Source organism: Corvus moneduloides, chromosome 3, assembly GCF_009650955.1.
Source record: "Corvus moneduloides isolate bCorMon1 chromosome 3, bCorMon1.pri, whole genome shotgun sequence".
Lineage (NCBI taxonomy): Eukaryota > Metazoa > Chordata > Aves > Passeriformes > Corvidae > Corvus > Corvus moneduloides.
Window position 1 is genome coordinate 92,494,936 of NC_045478.1, and position 20,073 is coordinate 92,515,008.

Genomic DNA, 20,073 nt, shown 5'->3' on the forward strand with positions numbered 1-20,073 from the left:
CAAAGCCACTGCAGCGCTGAATGCAGCAGCAGACACTTTTACAAAAATGAAAGTGCTCATGCATTTGCTCACTTTTTTGCTTCTCAGTCACATTAATAACACCCTAGGCTTCTGCAATCCTATTTCTTTCCCCCTTGTTTTTATTTGCTTCTCCCTGCCCCTCCATATAGCCTATACATGTGTTTTGGGTACGGACTGTGGGCTGGTTACCCAATTAGGAACAGCAAAGCTAGCATTATGAAAATACAGTTAAAGTCTATGTCAGTGTCACCATTAAACTACTACAGTAAATAAGATATTATGGCACTTTTTTTATGGACCTCTTTATCTTAAGTGTTTTTTTCCCTCCTCATGTTATCTACATCCCCCTAGGGAGAACAGTTACCTACTATGAAAGAATTTGCAAGGCTGTAGCTTTTATTATCATTTAAATTGTCAGGAACACTAAGACGTCATTAGTGACAATGGCAACAACTAACCAAAGCAGGAGGGAAGTAGTATGTTTCCATTATCTGTTTCTTTTCATTTAAATTTTCTGTGTGCCTTGAAATGAGGAAAAAACCTGTTCTCTTCTGTCTTGAAAACGTTTCACAACATTCATTCTTCAGCCTTACTCAAAGACTTATTTAAGGATGAAATTATGAAAATACTCCTTAATCCTATATTTGCTCATGTAAGTAAACCTCCTGAAATATGTGGAATAATAGAATTGTATAAAATTAATCTACTATCTATCTCTATTCAGAATGGAATATTAAGTGAATAATGTTATTACAGTTGAGTAAGTCAGTAGTAGGAAAAAATGTTTCTGATTTATTTTGCTATTTTTTCCTGCCTGAGCACTGGGCAGCCCATTCCTCAATTTTATTGTTTCTTGATGCAGAATACGACTGGTGAAAAACTCTTGAAAGCCAATTCTGCAGCTGTTTAACTTTACACTTTTTGAGTGGGTTGCTGACAACCTGTTAAGTTCAGCATCAGAATAAAACTTTAGAGTCCTAGTCCGGAGCTGCTGTTAAGTGACTCATTAAGAACATTTAACAGTCAGAATTTAGACTGTTCTTTAACATTGATTGTTATAAAGCATGATTTTTTTTGTTTGTTTCAGCAAACACAAGTGTATTCCAAAGTCTACAACTCATAATAGCAAATACAAAATTGCTATCTGAATACATTTTATCTTGAGAAAACCCAACACTATTCACCTGTAGACCTTCCTCTGTAAATTTCCCCCAGATACAACTTTCTAGATATTGTAGTTCTTGTCCAGGAGAATGTTGTTAGAGAGGAAGAAAAGAGCAAAGAATGACCTTATGCTCAAACTGCAAAGAAACATTTCGGTGATTCAAAGAAGAGACAGGTAAACATCATCTCATCCAAAAGTTAATACCTAATTTTGGACTGAAATATTTTGCATCAGAGAAGTCTCACTCTTTATTTTTTACTTTTAAAGACTATGGTTTTTCTAAGTATGATTTTTCATTAAATTATTTGCCTAGCCAACAGAGTGGCAGAAAATATTGAGATTTTGAAGAAATGCAGAGTAATACACAAAGGAAAATTCCCATGTAAGCAGGCATAAATTATGATGGTTTCTAAATTATCTATCATCATTCAGAAAATATTTGACTGCTTCTCTGAAAACATTAGCACAATGCTCTGCCATTTTCATAAAGGCAAATCTAATGTTTGAAGTTGTAAGGAATTAAATGGGGAACAAAACAAAACGTATTTTTGCACTGCTTTTTAAATCCATGGTATGCTCACATCTTGAACACAATCCAATTCAATCAATTTGGAAAACAGTTTGGTTTAGCTTTGAAGCCATGGTAAGGGTGATTAGAAATCTGAACAGATTTCATGTGCCTATAGCCTGCAGCTCCTCATCTTGGAAAAGGCAAGACTGAAGAAAGTCACCAAATAGGTCTACACAGTCTCAACTAGCAGACAAGAAGTAATTACAAGCTATTTTTAGTGTTAAAACTAGAGGTGCCCCAATGTTTTTATTAGGAAGAGCAACAAATAAAACTGCTTTTACACAACTTACAAATAAATTGCAGAACTCATTATTGCACGATATAGAGGTGAGCAAGAGTTTAAACATATTCAAGGCTGTTTCAGAAGGCTCCTGGGAAAAGATCTGCTGGTGTGGCGGTAAATGTGATGGAAGTGATACAACATCTAGCACTTATCAATTCTAAAGAAGGTGGCTGAGGGCACCAACGAAGAATCACCCTCTTTATTTCCTTCCATTTCTTACATTCATCCTATATATTTGCAGCTGATCCCTGTAGGAAGGAACATTTGGGGCTACATAGACTTTTGATGTGACAAAGAATACCACTTCATAGATCCTTAAGAAATGCAAGTAAATTTCTTGAACTTTTTTTGAGAGCCAAACTTAATGAATTTCATCACTATTAATATACTCGTTATTCTAATTTATTCTTATTCAATTTTGTCATCTCTATTATGATGACAGCAAAATAAGAACTGATCAAAGTACTTCCATTGGCAAGCTTTCCAAATACTGCACTTGTAAAAAAAATAGTCTAAATTTCAGGAACAACCATAATCAACATTATGTTTAAAGCTGCTGATACAAAAGACTTAATAATTGCTACATATGTTTTTCAAGAGCTAGGTCTGGGAGCCATCAGCATAGATCATTACACAGAACATTTTTAATAACGTCAACTGTCTCTTCAGAGTGAGTTTGTATTTTTTTAAGTGTTTGGGCTCTGGAAATGGGTAGATTTCCCTAGTTTGTGTGAGTGTAAATTTAAGCAATGGCTTGTGATATTTGCTTTCTGTTAGTACTTTTTATAAGGCAGATTGCTGAAACCAGTAACTTCTGCATACTCTAGTGTTTTATGAGATGTGCTTTGTCTATCTTTCTTCACTCAGTGCCTGTGAATCAGCTCTTTGGATGGAGCAAACAATACTTCATTGGTATCAGGGATGCTACAACACTTTACACCAGCTGAGAATCTGATCCTTCCAGGTAGGATGGGAGAAAGTGTAGAGAGCAGTTGTCCCTTATGCTTTTTCGATGAATTTCTGAAACACTAACATTGCTATTAACAGAATTTACAATAAGCTTGGTAAAGATGAACTGCAGTCACATCAGTTTCTCCCAGTGCTGACACAGCTCCTCCGTGCAAACTTCATACACAGGGGCCAGGGAAGTGCAGGCATAAAACAATTATGCACTCTTCTGTTTTGAGCCGCTTCTGTTGCTGTCAAACTGTAAAGAAGCAAAGAAGATTGGAGGAATCTCATACAAGAAGATTTTAGCCAGCTTTTACTACAGGCTTTGTTTGTTCAAGTTTCTTTGGATAAAGGGTTTCTTTGAAACAGTTTAGATGAAACAAAAAGTTTCATGAAAGCTGGAATTCAAATCATCCATGTCATGCACTGGTATGAGTATTTCAGCCCATGTACACCCTGCAATCTCTGGTTTCATAACAGATTTAAAGTCTATTGCACTTTTGCTACAGGGGTTTTATGGGCTTTTGTTGCTCTCCTATACATGAATTATTTTAAAGTCACAAAAACCAGTAAGAAAAAGATGCAAACCACTCCCTTCTTTATTCCTTGCTCCACGTAAAAAACTCTCTAAAAAAACCCCGACCCAAATTTCATCCTTCCAGAATATCCAGACCATCAGGATCTGAAGTTTGGAAATCTGTCCATTTAAAATTTCTCCCAGTGGGAATTATTTTTGCCAAATGCAAAGAGCAGAGACAAAGCAAATCCTAACTAACTCCTGCTCTCTTCTAGTCCTGAAAGGAAGGCTAAATAGTTGGAGCCGTCTTCTGGAACAATGGAAAATGTCAGCCTCTCAGAGTTCCCTGAGAATTATTTACTTACATCTCTCATTTGAGGATTTCCAGTGCTTTCACATAGAATTAAACATTGTGGGAGCTAGGAGCAACCAAGAACTTTCTGAAGAAAACCTCAATGGTTAGGATCTATGGGCTGAATTTACAAAGGTCTCTAGTTACCTTGAAATGCTGGTAGGTGTCTGGCCAGAAGCAAGTAGCCACTCAACAAATCAGGATGTACAAGAAACTCCTCACAGTGTGCCTGTATGTAAGTTAAAGACTAAAGTTAAAAATCTCTTTTTTACCATGGTAACATCCTAATCTAATCTTCCCTATAACACAGGAATACTTTTCCCAGATGCTGAAGGAATTCCCCCTTTAAGGTACTAAGTACCCCTGCTTCCCACCACAGTCTCTTGTACAAGGGAGAGGAAAACTCCACAGGCTTCTCATGGGCAAATGCCAAATTGTGAAGGCAACTGGAACCAATGCAAGCTTTCCTGGAAGAAAAGATTAGGCAAAAACTGATTTATAAATTCAAAACACTACTTATTAATAGATCTATTCACAGCTGACAGTGAGAAATCATTAGTGGGTAGAAGAACAGAAGCATCTGGAAGCAGTTTTTATCTTACCTTTTGAGCCAAATACTGCCAAAATACAGTCCTCTTGCCAGACTGTTAATGCTTGCAAAATGACAGTCAGGGGTTTCAGTCAGTCCACAGGATTTCTGCCTTTCCCTTTTCTAATATTCTTGGGTTCTGCATTGTGAGAACTTGATCTAATAACTTCTTCTCAGATTTGTCCCTTTCTTTCTTCTAGACATCAGCATTAGATCCTGCTGTTCTCATCCTTGATTAAAAAGACAAGATTTTCTCTTCTGCAACTTTTTTTCCTACCCTTTGAGCTGGTATAAGCAATGTGAGGAAGAGTAGAGGAAAGGGAAAATTTCAAATGCCTGCTGTAGAAAACACCACTAATCTCTGAAAATCCTTACCAGGCCTTATTCAAGACTAAATGTGTGTGAAGTGTTGAATACTCTAAGACCATAAAGGCTGTCCTTTGAAGAACTGCCTGGGTGCCCTGCAACTCCATGTATCTCAGGAGCTGGAGCACATGTCCAGCATTTCACCATCCTTTCTGGGAGAGGAATCCCAGGCATGATGCAGCAAGGGCACCCCTGTTTGCAGTTGCTGACTGGATGATTACAGTCTCAACAAATCTTTTCTTTTTTCCACTTGTTCCATCTAAATTATGAAAAGAAAGGGTATTTCAGACCCATTCCTTTGAAATGTGAGGCAGTACAAATAAAGTTGTGTCAAACAAGAAAAAGAAAGTAAGAGCCTACTGCACAAACTAGGAAAAAGGTACATGGACTGTTGAAAAATTTCTTAGATGTATTTTGGTTTCATAAAAATAAACTTTTTAAATGCATGCTTTCTAGGTTTTTCACACATAATTATTGCAATTCTATATTCAAAGTCCTCTTTTCACTTTTTATAGGATTGGCACATTATGTATTATACATTACTGATGCAAACACACAAAGATTGTGAAGTCAAAGCAAACAATATTCTACAAAATACTGGTTAGGCTTTCCTACACAATTTTAATATGGAACAATTGGGTATATGAATTAGGGCATATTTCCAATTATATTTCCACTAATTATCCACAACTTTCCTTATCCAGTTTCTATCTTTTCTTCTTTGCTTTCCCTTACTACTTCTGCTTTCAATTTTTCCATTTGTTTTCCTTGCATATATCTGATATTTACATCAGCTGTACCTTGCTTTAGTAGTCCATTTGGAACCATTGTCACCTTCTTCTTATCCTGCCTTTAACTTAGTCTTGCAAAGAATATACATATTTTCTTGTAGTCTGGAGCTAATCTATCCATGTAGTGGAAAATGAAAATAAGCAGAGAAAAAAAACACCAAAGAGATAGATATGGTCTCTTGCATTTTTAGTCAAGCTGAAAATTATTTTACTCAATTAAAAAAAAATTCAAAATCAAAAAGAAAGAGTTATTGGCAGTCTAGAGCAACTTCCAGGAAACTTATGTTTGAATGAAAATAGATTTGAAGATGGAAACTACCCAGAGGTATTAGTTTCAGTATTTTTGACCAGCATTTCATTTTTAAGACGCTCAGCTCACATCTCAGATGGATTTGAATATAATAAGCTGGAGATCATCAATCAGATTAAGATGTTTTGGAAGTGAATTTAAACCAGGATATTTTGTACATATCTATACTCCATTTAGACACATTAATAATACAGTCTCTTTGTCTTGGGAAAATGACTTCTCGTTCTTTATATAAAGACTCCTAAGCTTCATAATACTGTGTTTTACTTCAAAGGTAAATCCTCCCACCCCTTTTGAATGAGGCTGATTTTGAGATCTAGACTGTGTTAATCCCTATCCATGCAATATATACAGATAGTATAAAGGCTGAACAGGTGCCAATATTAAGAAACATGCCCTCAAATGGGACGATCTCAACCTACTGTGAGTAAACGTCTTGCAACTGTTGTGAAAATTCTGTGGGTAAACCAAATAAGTAGACTTTTAAAATTATGACTCAGTCTTTTTAAAGACACTATTTTCCAAGAGTGTGGTTTTTCTCTCTCTTTTAGGATCTAAATATTGCCACCCTCTGTTCACCCCTAAACTTATATAATCACATTGGAAGACTTCCCCATACTGTACATTGCCAGGAATCTCACTTCTTATCAGAGGAGGCCAGCACCACGTGGCTTAGAAGGGAAGATTTTCCACAGACTGTTGTCTGCTTAGTTTCTGTGAGGACTTTCTGCTGAAGAACAGAACAGAATTCTAACAGACTTCATGATAAATTATTATCATCATCATCATTATTTGTTTGGCTAATATTAGTATCCAGAAGCTTGAAATCTGTACTTGAAGTTGCACAAGTTCAAAACAAACTCCTTTAAATGGTTAAGTATGTAGGAAAAAATTATGGAGAAAGAAGAATATTCCTATTTCATGGATGAGGAGTTTTATAAAAATTAATTCAGATTTCTAAGGGTTGTTTGACATCTAAAGACACAAATGAATCATTAAAATTCAAAGGTTCATCAAAGCCACTGAGATCTGCTTCATCTTTAGGTGTCTGCATAGATTATAACTACTAGCTACAAATTTGGGTTTGTCTCCCTTAGTATTACCCACCTAGAAATGAGTGTGCAGAAGAAGCTGTCTGCCTGGCTTCCTGTTATATGCTATAAGGACAAACAAGTACTTCACTGGCTGATTTAGACAGTACTGTACTGTTCAACATAAAATGACTCATGGTTTCCATTACCTACAGAGGTTTGTCAAACAAAAAGTAATAGACCACACCTGTAGCTCACAAATTCCAAACCACTGACTTACCTCATAAAAAACAATCAGTAGCTTTCCTATGGACACAGTTACATTGTGATTCCATTCTGTAAGACAGGCAAAAAAATTGGTTATAGCAACTCAGACTCCAAGCTTTATAAATCAGCAAGATATTTGTAGTGTCTAAGCTCATGTGGAGACAATAGAACAAAAAAAGCAGAGGCTGCACCGAGCTTTTAGCCACATGCAGGAAAAATTCCAGCAAAGCATTTGGCTTTAATCCCAGTACAATGTTGCAATGCATTTAGTTAGTAATTATAAATCTCAACTGTCACATGCTCTAGGCACAAGGGTTGGAGAGGCTACCAAACAATCTCTTCTGAACTTCATCTGTGATCCGTTGGAAAAAACATGTATTTTCCCATGGGTCATAATCAAAACTTAGTCTACATGCAGCGATTCATAACTCCTGCTTGGGTCTGGGTGTAGCTCCCAGCCCAGGCACTTGGGGTCTTGCTGAGGGTTGGCTGCTCAGCATCACAGCTTCCTCCAATAGCAGCCTTACCAGGAGAAACAATGACTGATTTTATTGTCATTGATGATGAATGTTTATTTTCTGTAAAGAAGGAGACATTTCTTTTAACCTAAGTCAGTTGAAAAACAGGAACCACAATTGCAGTTGGAAGTGCAATGAAGCTGGAATTCTTCACCTGCATCATAGAAAAGCACCTGTGCTTATAGAAAATTTCAAGCATATCACTAATAACCATGTTAAGACCATCTTAAAAGGAAGGTCACCACAGTTCTTATTGGACAGAGCAAATTACTCCAGTCCTTTATTCTTTCAGCTGTGATTTTGTGCACTGACCTTTGGAAAGTGTGGTCAAAATAGCCTTTAGCAGCAGTTGTAAAGCATAAGAATCATTGCACGGACACTGATTTCATTAGGCAGCTCTGTATAAATTAGCATTACTTACTGGGGGATATGCAACTAATGGTACTGTAAAGAAGTGAGGTCTGTTCATTCTGTGTGCTATGCCTATAAGTGAAGCCTTCCTGCCCCTCTGCAGAGACACAGCTGCCCTTCTGTGCACTGCTGCAGATGTGAGATGTTACACAGTCCCTGTGTGAAATGGTTTTTTTCCTACAAGAGACCATGCAGACTGTGTGAGGGAGAGATTAGCAGCCGTGGGCTCTTATGAAGCTACTCAGATTGATCCCAAGTAAAGGCCTCATTCACTATCAGATTTTGCACTATCAAGCAAAAGGAACCTCAGGTCAGATTTCACTCTGCCTAGTGTTTGAGCTCCTTCCAAGTAAAGCAGAGCAAGAAACAGTGAAGTCTCTTGAAAACTCCTAGGAGCCTCCAACATTTCTCCCTCATAGGGGAAATCTACCTGATGTTTTGTCCTTTAGCCTGTTTTTTCTTCTTTAAGAATATTAGGTTTTGGGAAGGGTTTTGATTCTGTCAAGTGCCATTCTCAGGATGGCCGCAATTATTGCAGCAGAAGGCTTGTTGGACACATCCTAAATATCTTAAGAGCTTAGATTTATCTGACTTTTTTCTAAGATTATTCCCCAGCTGGATCCCATCCACTAAGACTACCAGTGCTGTGCTGGTAAAAATGTCCTCTGCATAGCTGAGCTCCCACCATGTAAATATCTCTAAACCTTTAAACACCCTGAAACTGCCCGCAGTTTCAAATGGATTAGCATTCAGGGTCACTTTTAGTTTTTATGGACCAGTTTGCTAATCTCCTATGAGAACAGTTAGCTCTGTCTGAAAATCAGGGAAGGAGGAAGAGAATGAAGGATTAACAATAAGAATAAAATTAATCAGATAAGAGCTTAGGTAATGAATTATAAACAATCTGGCAGTTGTGGCAACTGTAGAATTGTTACTTAAATTATGGAAGAGGAAAAAAAACCACACTTCTGAAACAAGCATTAAAAATTCACATTTCAGCTGCAATCCTGATACTCAAACTTGTCTAACTCCTTTAAGTCATCCTCTAAGTCTGTTCCCTTCTATATTTCAACAAAACAGTAGGAACTAGCAGATGGGACAGTTGTATTCTGCTACATAGTTGCTTCCTTTGATTGCTTTTAAGAAGCTGATGGCTGTCAGTCCCTGCAAAGAAAGTTTGAAAGGCTCAGGGGTGTGCTTTATTTTCATCAGCATTGGCTGGAAACATGCCCTTTATACCTTCTCCAGAGTCTTGAGAATCATCACTTGGAGCTTTGCTATCTGTACATACGAAAAGGACATCTCGAAAGGTAGCTTGACATATTTTTTGCTACTAAAGAAGGGACAATTTATATTCTCCGCTTTAATTCCCCAATGTCAAACTTGATCCATAATTTAAAGTAGTGTAATGGCAACAGAATGATCTTCCTTACATAGTTATATTTGTTTTCAGGAGGAACTTAAAAATACAGTGTGCTGTACTTGCTCTTCCTCTTTCAATTCAATTTTGCTGTGATGGTGAGAGATGGAGCAGGGTAGTCTCACAAAAAAACTGGGCAAGTACAAACTTCAGACTGTGAGTTCACTTAAACACCAAAATATGCCCAAGGAGAAATCTCTCTTCTTCACCCTTCTGTGGATGGAGAAGCAGGAGCAGATGGGGTTGAAATTAGGACAAAGGACAAAGTGAACTGAATCCTCATCTGCATTTAGGTGAGAGGGTGACCAAGGAGCCTGGGCTCATCCCATTCTTCAGCTGCAGCATATGCTACTTTCTCCTTACCTCAATATTCTGTAGCTTGGCTTGATCTAGAATGGGCTTTCATCAGTGTCTCCTTTCATTTTCATGGGCTAGCTAAAGAAATGCGGCCCATATTATACTATTGTATGAAGGGAATTAAATCACTGTTCTTTAACTTACGTTTTATTTTGGAACTATTTGCAAATTTCCATTTCATTCCTGTCTGAGATCCACAAAGTTGTCCAGAACTGGTAAGGTTCGCTTCCACTTTGGGGAGAAAAGATCAGTAGCTTGAATTAGTTTAGTCCAAGGCTTATCATTGACTTTTCAACAATGTTCGTTTCAGGTTCATTTTGAGAAGTGAGTAATATTTCAGATTTTCTTTGAGAGGTAGGCTCACCACATACTGTTAAGCAGTGTTCATGCATTATTACAGATATGTCTTAGCGAAATCAATAAGTAGTCCTCTGTCATGCTAGTCTCAAGTATGGTTTCAGAGAGTCTGGTATTATCCTGCTGTCTCTAGCTCCTTTCATAGACCCAGTGATGGAATAGAGTGCACTTGCTAATGTGCAGATGACATAAAGCTGAGGGGGCTGCAGCACTCTAGAAAACACTAACAGAATACAAAGTGGTCTTTGCAAAAACAAAAATCAGTCTGGAATTAAAAAGGTATCATTCAATAAACTCAAGTGCAAGATAGTCCTGCAAGTTAGGCAGGAATACTTCACTTCAGACAGGACAGAGAACAACTGGCCAAGAGATAGTCTTGGGAGCACAGTGGGTCACAAACTGAATTTTAATCAATTGTGGCATATTATAGAAATTAAAAGTTCCCAAACTCTGATGTCACCATTAAGTGTATGAACAAGAAAATGATCTATGATGCTGAAAATAATCCTTCTATACATAAGATCTCATCTGGGATACTGGTTCTTATTTCAGGCTTCGTATTTCAGGAAGAGTAGGGAACGTTTGGTCTGAGAAGAGTAATGAGATTCAGAAGGCCAGAGATCTAAACAATACAACCCAATCAGAAGAAACAAAAACTAAGAGAGAAAAATGAAGGGGAAAAGGAATTAATTATATCATATAAAAAAATTACAAAAACATAATGTGGAATACGAAATCATCCTGCAAGAAATAAAGGAATAATCTGCCTGGGCACCTGGTGGATAGGACAGGAGGTAATTCATTAGTAACTAAGGGAAACTTTCTAACTGTAAGGTTAGTGAAGGACTGGAGAAGTTTCCCATAGGATGCAGTTCTATCTTTTCTTTTAATTTCTTGAAGAACAGATAAGACAAATGCCTGACAGGGTTGCTTTGGGTATAGCTGATTCTGCCTTGGAGTTAAAGGATAAGTTAAGATGACCTCTTGAGATGGATTCCAGCTCCCTCTTAGCTCTAGTCTCTGTTCATTCTACCCTTTCTATGTACCTACAGCAGTACATCAGAAGGCAATTAAAACATTTAAAAAACACATTTTGTATTTTTTCCTCCTAAAACAAGCAAATTAATGATACTTATAAAAATGGTTTGCTCACTGCACTCCCTTAGTGTGCTCTAATTAAAACACTGAAATATTTGTGCTTCATATGGGAGCTCTGCTGTTGAAATCCAGACTTGTGTAATCTGCTTTTTTCACAGCTAAATCTGCAGGCAGCAGTAGGAACAAGACTAGGTCCAATCTTCTTGAGACCAACAGCAAAGGAAATGAGAGCCCAGCCATTAGTTATCTTGGCATAAATAAGTATATATCTTTCCCAGACTAGCAAAAGTAAACATGGATACACAATACACCATCACAGCTATTAGTCTGCCTAGCCTTAGCTTGCCTTGCCCTTTACGAAGTGTACTAAGCACATTAGTAAAAACTCATCTTCCCTGACATTTCCCAGTGCAGCTCTAGCAGGTAATGCCCATGTTAAATCGGATTCTTTCACCGGAAATGTCTGCTGGGTGCCTGAATTACAGCAGTCACGGAGTATCCCCAAGCCTGCTTGCTGGGACTCCAGCCCCCACAGAGACTCAGGCAGCCCAAGCTGTTTGGCAGCTGAAAGCAGGTTTTGTCATCTCAGTTATGCAGCAACTGCTCCCACGTTGGCAGGATACCTCTCTGGCACACATGCATAGGCTTTTCCTGGTCATACTTGTAAAAGGCTCCTGGGAAGGTGCCTAGATAGAGTCAGGTTATCAATGCAGAGCACAGGATTAAAACAGCATGAATGTCAGAGTAGCCCTCCTGATGCTTGTACAGTGAGGGACATCCCTAGGCAGAGGCAAAGCCTTGTTTTCTCTGCCCCAACATGTGCTCTCTTCTAGGGGCAATCCCTGGCTCCTTGCCTGCTCTCACAGCAGCTTCCTGCTGCTGGGTATCCTTGTGCACAAGCCTGCACTAGGTCTCTCTTAGTGAAGAACCTTCCCAGAAGATGTGCAGTTACACTGCCCGCATTGTGTCACCTCAAAGCAGATGTTAGTGGCCTTGTTGTCAAAGCGAGAAGGAGAGGAGGGTCCCACATGTGGCTGAGCAATGAACAGTCCCAGTTCTGTGGTCAGCTCACAGGGTCCTGCTCCTGGCTCACAAAGGCTCACCCTTTCAGTGCAGAGATTGTTTTGGTCTATTTACTGGGAGTAGCAGCAATAATCTTCCAGACAAAATGAAGCCAATAACTACAGTGTACTCACAATAATGGGTACTCCCAGCACCTAGTGCGGGACCTTATCCCAGGAGTCTTCCTGAATGTCTTACAGTTAGATGCTCACATGTTTCCAGTAAACAAAACACCTTCCCAGACTTAGCCTATGGTTTTACTCTGTATCCAGTACACTGCCTGGAAAGAAAAACAAACCAAAAGATAGGATGCACAAATCTTTAAATCTGGACAGAAAAAGAGAAGAAATAAGAAGAGAATAAGGAGCTGTTAATTATTCCAGCCCTTCTGGCAGCCAAAAAACAGAATAAATGTAGGGAGGGCATGCCTCAGAATTCTTCTCTTTTATATGGAAATGTGGAATGTGCTGTTAAAACTAGATTAACTGCTCTGAATTAATAAAATACCAACCCCGAACATTTATTCAAAATTCAGGCCAAACTTCAAGCTGCTTTGAGGTTGACAAACAAAAACAAAGACTTGTATTACCTCCTGCTTACATTATTTTTTGGTTTTGATCAGCACAGAAATACTTCAATGCCTTGTCTCTGTCTAAGCAAAATCCAGTCATGCTGGAATGCCTCCAGAAAATCTTCCCAAATCCATTCAAATGTTGCACTCTTGGGAGATCCAGGTAAATGGGATAAGCTTGCAGATTTTTTCACGTTTCAGAATCTTTCTTGTCTTCAGTACTTTTTCATTTTCTGAATATTTCTCTACTTCAGCACAGAGAGCAAATGCTAGGGATGTGACATACATACTAACCACTGGTGAAAGTAGGTTGAAGGAGAACGGATTTACCAATTAAGTTGCAAAGGGCATTAAGAGAAGAGAATTCCTTTTAATCGGAGGAAGCAAGAAAGATTGTCCTTCCTTTCTGGACTTCAGTGTTCTAATATGATATAAACCACTCTAGACCACAGTGAATTATCAGCCTATAGGTATCTTATTTTCCCCTCTTTATTAGCTAGTGGTGTCTTTCTTGGTCTAAGAAGAGCAAAATACGTTCACAGTATTTCCATTTTCCAAAGAGTATAAATACAATGTCTTATAGGGTAAGCCATTCAGGTTATCTACTACCCACTTACAAAGACTTCTTTTGTAACACCTTTTCCTTTTCTAAATGCACTGTCCCATGGGAAAAGAAAGAAAACCTATCTTTAAAAGTCCCTTCCAGAACCAGCAGCAGGAAAAATGTATGTTTCTGCATATACACTGAGAATGGGGGCATGGGATGTGAGAGAGCATATCCAAAGGAAGAAAATACAGAGATTTTTCTTTTTTATTTAAGTATAATACTTCTACTACACTAACATATATATTCCCCAACATGGGTCATAGTTAAAGCACTGTTTTGGATAAGAAAATGATCATGTTTACTAATTTTAGTCCTTTAAAAATTTTCATTCATGGGAGCTCTGAGATAAACTGAAAACCAAGGAATGAGAACTTAAATTAGTGAATTTTCTTTTTGAAATGAGACTTACAGTAGCTCACAAAAGTGATATTTGTTACAGTAACTGGCTATGGAGGAAGGTTTCTCACTGCAGCACGAGGAAACTGAAGTATTACCCATTGAGCCGCAGCTGACCTTCAATATTTTCATCAAAAGATACCAGGATAGAAACTAAAATATAAAATACCAGCTTACCATATATTTGTCTTGTGTGGCACAGAAGATGAATGTTCTATCTTGTGAGCATTCAGGATTTCCAGCAATGAACAGCTTAGTCCCAGCTACTGTCGCATCCTCCACCCTTTTCTTTGACCCATCCAGACATCCTGGTACTTCTGTTAATGGCCTGGGTCCTCTTGCATGCTGCCACCATAAGCAAGTCCATGAATGTTGTATGAATCAGCATGCATCTTATGCTGGCTACAATTAAAATGCAAGAGTGACAGAAGTCTCAAAGGAATTTCCAATTGTAACTATTCTGAATATCTGTCACACAACCTCCTTAGAGATCTCAGAGTCTTTGGGGACTATATAACTTTAATATTTAATTGTAGAAATGAGGAATAGTGTTTTGCCCATGGTAATGCAGAATAACAGTTGGAGCTGGACTAGACCTCCAGTGTCTCACCATCATTTCTATCTTTAACCCTAAAATCACCTAATTTATATGGGGGGGAAAGAAAAGAAAAGAAAAAAAAAAACAAAAACAAAAACCAAAACAACAAAAAAAAACCCACAAAACCCCCAAAAACAAAAAACAAACAAACAAACAACAACAAAAAAAACCCCAAAACATTTCAGATGGACCACACCAGCAACGGGGCTGAATCACTCCAGAGAGAATGATAGTAAAGGAGGTAGACAATGCTGTAGGTAATAGATTATTAGGTCTACCATAATGCCCAGTTTTGTCATCTTAATTTACAGAAAATGTTGTAATATCCTTAATAAAATGTGATAAGGGAGGCATGCAGATAGCTAATTCTGAAGCATGTGCCCCTAACAAGACAACAAAATGAGGAACTGTGGCATTCCACAGGTAGCAAAAGGAAAGTAATAGATGTGCTGATGGCCCACCCTGACCTGGGAAAGGTCTAAGGGGTAGTGCATGTAAAACTGGAGGACATTATATGCAACAGCTGGGAGGTGCAAGCTTGGCAGAATTGACAACCAAAGAATTACCAGGGCAGCCCTACCATAATTGCTAATTAAATAAAAAATTATATAGTCAGAAAAAAACTGTGCTAGAGGGAGAAAAATAACCAGTGTTTTGCTTCTTTGGGGAGGGGATAATAGGAAGGTCATGCTGGTGAGCAAGTGGAGAAAAAGGGAATGTGAAGTGAAGCCATTCCAAAGATTGGAGCTGGTGCACTTTGTTCAGGGTGGTCACCCCAATGCTGACCAGGGAGTGTCCAGAGGGCAAAGACCCTCTTGTCAGTTCACTCCTTTCCCTATTTCACAGCTGCCTGTGCACTGGAATTTGAAGGTATCCTGAAAGCAAAGGTAGATGCTGTGTATTTGAAAGCCAAGAGCATTGTACCAAAGAGGCTGCACTAAATCGACGAAAGGTTTGCCTGCCCTAAAAACACTGTGTAAAGTCACAGGCCTTTTAGAGCATGAAAGATGCCAGTAAATTGAAAAGGACTCAGAGAAATGCAACAACAAATGATTAGGAGACAGATGGACTCACAAAAAAAAAAATTATAAGAACTGAATAGGAGGATAAAAGGAGGTCATGCCAGGCAAAGACTGTAAATAACAAGGATAAAATAAATTATTTAAGACTGTAAAAGGAAATATAATCCACTGTCACAGTATAGTACTGAGCAGAGGAAAATTCAGTCAGCAAATCCGGAAAAAAAAGTTTCTTTTCTGGTCCAATAGGTTGAAGAATAGGTTCCCAAAGGACATGATGGATATTGTATGGCCTGAAGAAATTTAAACTTAGAATCACAAAAATCAAGAATAGATGTCAGCAGGGGTGGAAAATCAGACTTAAAATAGTAAGCAAATTATATGTGCTAAGACACTTTCCTATTTCTCTTTTTTACATCTTTATTGTGGCAACACATTGGGAAGATTGTGTATGTATGTTTTATTGTTATTATTATTTGATATATGTGTTGAGAAGAACTTCCTTAACCTGCTAGCTAAATATTTATCAAGAAATTGTGTTTGCCTCAGAAACACTTGTATTGTAATGATATTATTTTGAATCTTTTGAAGTCTAAAATTGATTACAAATATTTTGAAGCTCAACCTGAATACCTTAGAAAGGTTAATGATTCATTTTCCTTGATTAGATGATCCCTTGCAATGCAAGTATTACCATGTAAGTATTTAAATTTCTGAATTTTTTAAAAATGTATGCATGTGGCTTTGAAATTTGCCTTTCAAGTTTGTGTCAGTTGCAAAATAATCAGGTGGTAACACCAAGGGAATACACAAGAGACCTCCACTTAATCTTAACAGAAATAAACTGAATAAATGTATTTATTCACAAAAACTTTCTCGAAGTGTTTGCCTTGCTCTGGTTTAATTACACAGCACTCTCATTCCTGTTGAACAATAAAGATTGCTGCAATTTTTCAATAGACATACAGTGAACCAGGATATTCAGCACTGATTTGTGGGGGGATGCTGGAATAGACCCTCAGGACACAGATCAGGAAAACATTTAAATTCTTGCCTTTTCAAGGCAGCAAAAATTAAATATTTTCCAGAAATTAGAGCCACTTTCAATTCTTTTCTGAACAAAGGGCTTAGGACTGTCAATTGTTATGTGTGGCCAAATGGGCCCTGTGAAGGCTTGAATCCACGACCACACCAAATATAATCACAGTATCAGTATCATAGAATGGTTTGGGTTGGAAGGGACGTTAAAAATCATCTAGTTTCCAACCCACCTGCCATGGGAAGGGACATTCTTCACCAGACCAGGTTGTTCAAAGCCCCATCCAAACTGGTCTTGAACACTTCCAGGGACGGGGCATCCACAGCTTCCCTGGGCAACCTGTTCCAGTGCCCCACCATGATCATAGTAAAGAATTTCTTCCTCATAACTAATCTAAACCTACCCTCTTTCAGTTTAAAGCCATTCCTCCTTGTCTTATCAATCCATGCCATCGTAAAAGTCTTTCTCCAGCCCTCTTGCAGCCCTATTTAGGCACTGGAAGGTGCTGTAAGCTCTTTCTGGAGCCTTCTCTTCTCCAGTCTGAACAACATCAACTCCCTTATCCTCTCTTCACAGGACAAATGCTCCAACTCTCTGATTAACTTGGTGGTGTCCTCTGGACTTGGTCCAACAGGTCCATGTCCTTCTTATGTTGGGGATGGAGGATGCAGGACATGAGTGGAGTCTCACAAGAGCAGTGTAGAGGAGGAGAATCCCCTCCCTCACCTGCTGGCCACACTGCTTTTGATGCAACCCAGGACAGTGTTGACTTTCTGGGCTGTGAGTGTACGTGGCTGCGTCATGTTGAGCTTCTCATCCACCAGCATCCCCAGGTCCTTCTCCATCAGGCTGCTCTCAATGTGTTCTCTACTCAGGTTGTATTTGTGCTTGGGATTTCCCCAAGTCACATGCAGGATCTTGGCCTTGTTGAATTTCATGAGGTTCACACAGGCCACCTCTCAAGATTATGAAGACCCCTCTTCACAGCATCCCTTCCCCTCAGCATGTTGACTGAATGACACAGCTTGGTGTCATCATCAAACTTGCTGAGGATGCACTCAATCCCGCTGTCCATGTCACCAACTAAGATGGTAAACAGCAACAGTCCCAATACTGATCCCTGAGGAATGCCACTTATCACTGCTCTCCCACTCATCACTGCTCTCTGCTTGGGCATTGAGCTGTTGACCACAACTGTTTGAGTGTGACCATCCAGCCAGTTCCCTATCCACCAAATGGTCCATCCATCAAACCCATGTCTATCCACTTTAGAGACAAGGATGTTGTGTGACAGTGTCAAATGTTTTGGATTATGTCAGTTGCTCTTCCCTTATCCACCAGCACTGTAAGGCTACCATATTTGTAAGTTATGATTTGCCCTTGGTGAAGTTGTGTTGTCACCAATCACCTTCTTATTTTACATATGTATTAGCTTAGTTTCCAGGAGGATCTGATCTAAGATTTTGCCAGTCTCAGAGGTGAGACTGACTTAATTCCTCAGGTCTTCCTCATTTCCCATTTTTAAAAATGCGCATCATGTTTCCACTTTTCTGGTCAGTGGGAACTTCATTGGACAGATCTCAAGTAAGATGAATAGTGGCTTAGCCACTCCTTCTGCCCATTCTCTCAGAACCCATGGATGAATCTCACCAGGTCCCTTGGACTTGTGCACCTTCAGATTCCTTAGATGGTCTCAAAACTGATCTTTACAGTAGGGAGCTCACTCTCACAGTCCCTGCCTTTAATTTCTGTGATTTGGGCGGAGTGTCTGGGGCACTTGCCAGTGAATACTGAGGTAAAAAAATCATAGAGAACCTCTCCATGTCCTGTATAATCAGGTCTCCTGTTCCTTATGGACAGGGCCCACATTTCCCCTAGTCTTTATTTTATAACAGACATGCCTATAGAAGCTTCTCTTGTTGCCTTTAACATCCTTGGTCAGATGAAATACTCTTAAGCATTTTTATTATTTTCCTGTCTAGAACAGATAGAATTAGATAGAATTTCTATTCTGATTCTTTCTAGATTTTCTACTCCATTACATAATTAGATATAATTACATAATAACCATGATAGCTGTTAAAACCTTCTTCATGGGAAAGCCACTTGAGGAAAGCTTTCCTGAGAAAGCAGAACAAGAGTTGCACTGCAGACTTTATGCAAAACGTTTTGGGGGATAGTGGCAGGGGGTCATATCACACAGAACTGCTTCTCACCCTCATAAACCCAAAGAGCCTACCTGTAATTTCTCATCTGTGTCCCATAATTCAAAATAACCCAACCACTTTCCTAAATCAGGGGTGTTCCTGCACTGGACAGCAACACACTCAACAGTAAAGGAAAAAAAGAAACAGGAACCATTTTGTGTAAGAACTTCAAATGTAAATTCATGCTGTCCCTACTACACCAGATAAAATGAGATGGACTGCCTGATCTTGGTCATTTAAACCAAAGATATTTTAAAAGGTAACTTTAAAGTCTTATTTGAAATAATCATTTTCTCAACTTTGGCCTGGATTCCATTGTTCCATTGTCACTTCTAAAGTTATTATATCCCACATGGACAAGTGGTTCCACTGTTCTGGGGTCATATGTTTCATTTTAAGTGTAAAAGTGTGAAGCATATTACTAGTTGTGATATAAAAATTACTTGTCAGCATTAGCCTACCTGTTCCCTTAAACTGCCCTGTTTAAAGTATATAATTTTCCACTTAGGCAGCAGAAAACCACATTCTGTTCCCATTTGCCTTAAGATAAAGTCAGAAAAACTCTGGCAACTTTAATGTAGTTTCTACTGACTTCCAGCAGGGAAACTGAGGACAAAGTTTGGTCGTTGAGATTCACCTACTGTTTGTGTGCAAAGGATCTACTATCTCCATGATACTAAGGAAGAAAGTAATTTGTAATATAAATAATATCAATAAATCAGTAATGAGGTCTCTATAGCTAGAGTTGAGATACAGATCTTTCAGTACCTCAAACACTCACAGACTTAGATGAAGTGCCTCTTCATCATTGCTGGGGAAGGTAAGCCTAAAAATGTAAAATTGAAACTAAGTGGCCTGGTTTAATTTTCTGGTTTTGCTGAATGTCCACAGTTAAGTCAATGAGACACGGGATTACACATCATCTCTAGAAATCAGTCCAGATATTTAAATCCCTAATTCATATTGTTTCAGAATTTGGAATACATGTCTTCCCTAGAGATGTAGAAAGGATAGAAACCCCGAGCAAGGAAGTTGTATTTTGGGCATACCCTAATTAGCTGTATGTAAACTGTTGTGTTGACAGAGCCTTGAACATCACAGCCCACATTAGTCCAGGCCTGGATGCCCTCCATGCAGACTACATCAGTCCAGCTTTTCTAATAATTTCAAGCATGGCTGACAACACAGGCAGGGCTGCA

The 20,073-nt window shown here is 38.6% G+C and overlaps 1 long non-coding RNA gene across 6 annotated transcripts in view; it reads right to left on the minus strand.

Moving 5' to 3' along the window:
* Nucleotides 1-396: 396 nt before the first annotated feature.
* LOC116441152 overlaps nucleotides 397-20,073 on the minus strand; it is a 61,195-nt gene continuing 41,518 nt past the window's right edge. For 2 of the 6 annotated variants that reach the window (XR_004238922.1, XR_004238917.1), the window contains 5 exons: nucleotides 14,189-14,356; nucleotides 10,065-10,151; nucleotides 7,228-7,283; nucleotides 4,008-6,646; nucleotides 397-3,247 (listed from right to left, as the gene is read on the minus strand). This is a non-coding gene — a long non-coding RNA (uncharacterized LOC116441152). Of the gene's footprint in view, nucleotides 3,248-4,007; nucleotides 6,647-7,227; nucleotides 7,284-10,064; nucleotides 10,152-12,571; nucleotides 12,718-14,188; nucleotides 14,357-20,073 lie in introns of all 6 variants that reach the window. The other 4 variants (XR_004238921.1, XR_004238919.1, XR_004238920.1 and 1 more) reach the window with 4 other exon arrangements.